Source organism: Camellia sinensis, chromosome 3, assembly GCF_055761805.1.
Source record: "Camellia sinensis isolate YWXY chromosome 3, ASM5576180v1, whole genome shotgun sequence".
Lineage (NCBI taxonomy): Eukaryota > Viridiplantae > Streptophyta > Magnoliopsida > Ericales > Theaceae > Camellia > Camellia sinensis.
This window is the reverse complement of record NC_138963.1, coordinates 163,226,224-163,228,121: the sequence shown is the minus strand read 5'-3', so window position 1 is coordinate 163,228,121 and position 1,898 is coordinate 163,226,224. Positions and strand designations below refer to the sequence as shown.

General features: G+C 38.9%; 1 long non-coding RNA gene across 1 annotated transcript; it reads left to right on the top strand.

Moving 5' to 3' along the window:
- Positions 1-774, top strand: LOC145821180 (uncharacterized). The gene is made up of 3 exons (XR_014363211.1): positions 1-381; positions 484-579; positions 671-774. It is a non-coding gene; the product is annotated as an uncharacterized LOC145821180 (long non-coding RNA).
- The last annotated feature ends 1,124 nt before the right edge of the window (positions 775-1,898 follow it).

Here is a 1,898-nt window from a genome sequence, read left to right as displayed (position 1 = left end):
TTTTACATCATTTCACGTTCTTTTTTATGACTACCGACCTTGTAATGTAAGCTTCAATATTTTTATGAAATGTGTACTGTTAGTTGGCTGTTTATTTTTGTAGGACTCGTTGACGATGTTGGACAGCGAAGGGTTGTTATCGGCGGAGGAACAAAAACTTCTTCACTATGTATTTGACGATAGCAAAAATGAAATGTATTGTTTCATTTACTACTTGCAAATTTTAAATGACAGTCCACTGTGAAATAACTATCGTTCTAAGGATCATTTATTGCTTGTAGGGACATTGTTGTTTCCATGAATCTTCATGGATGGGCATGTGAAGTTGGCACCCGACGTGACATGCGCACGCTCAAACCAGGGTCGTGGCTATCTGACACTGTAAGTGTTGGCTGCACAAATATGAATCTGCGTTTTTCAGTACCCCTGAACTCAGAAACCTTTCTAATCAACTTGCCTTGTGTCTTGCATACAATGTTCCAGCCAATCAACTTGGTGGTGGTGCAATTGACTAATCGACAGAGGGATTTACACAATGACGGGAGGCACACTGATTGGTTCTTTCCCGTATATCTGTCGGTAAGTAAGTGTTTAAAGCTACGTTGTGTATTGTGTATGACATATTTTGACAAATGTTTCCGTCAATGACCTTTATGCATTACACATGCAGACTTTGATTCTAAATAAAGATATGCAACCTCTGCACCATGAACATATCGTCACATCATTTTTCGGACATGACAAATACACTGGTGCGATTGATGCATGCCAGAGGGTAATGTCAGGCCAAGTTTGGGAAGACTAAAAAAATGCACTTTTTGTCTTTTTGGACTAAAAAATTGAGGTTGAAAATATGGATGTTTGGGTTAACTTTTTTACTTTTTATTGAAAAATGTGTAATAAAAAATTGTAAAAATTGATTTGTAAGGAAAAATTTGAATTGGGAGTTGTGCAGCCGTAATTGTTGACTTTTGGTGAATAGTGTTAACTTTTTAACTTTTTGAGTAACTTTTTGGCTTTTTGACTTTTTTGGAAGTACCCAAACTTGGCCTAATGTTTATCCCGTTATATTAAAACGAAAATATGAAAGCCATTACATGTTTGCATGGCCTCTAAACAAGGTCTGCCATTGTGTTTACGTGTAGATTTACATGCCTTTCAATTACAGAGGAGTGCATTGGTTGTGCGTTAAAATTGATATGGTGGACCGTGTAGCCTACCTATTCGACTCAGTCCCATCCAACCGGCCGAACAAAAGGAAGCTAAATGCAGCTAAAATTTTGGTATGTCCTTCTGGTGCATTTCTGAATACTACAAAAAACTTGAACATCCTTTACGTAAACCAACTTCAACCTTGTGGAACAGGTTCAAACTATGCACGACTTGCTTCAACTACACTTTGGAAATGATTATGTTACAGACGTGCGTAGCTTCCACCGCTGCATGTTAGATGAGAGGCCAGTACAACAACTGGACGAGTAATCCACAATCCCTCCCTCACATTAATGTCTATGCTGCATGACTGACTTAACGAACCTATTAAGTATTGACGACAACATTAATGTGAAATTATTTTTGTAGCACGTTTGACTGTGGGATGTTCGTCATCAAATTCATGCAGCAACCTGATTTAAGCCCCGGTCCACACAAGGTACATTCTACCGCTTAATTTCCATTTGTCAATCAAATCCTTCCTCGTATGTCCTGCAATTTTAACTGATTTGTCTTATGATCTTTCTGTACAAAGTTCGCTCCCTCTGTGCGTCATAAGTTGTTGGTTGACGTCGTTATGGATGTCAATAATGCAAAGATCGCAGAGTACCGTGAGTGCCTTCATATGAGCAATGCCACAAGCTAGGCCAGTGATGGGAATGGGCTGCCAGTACGCCAGTAATTTG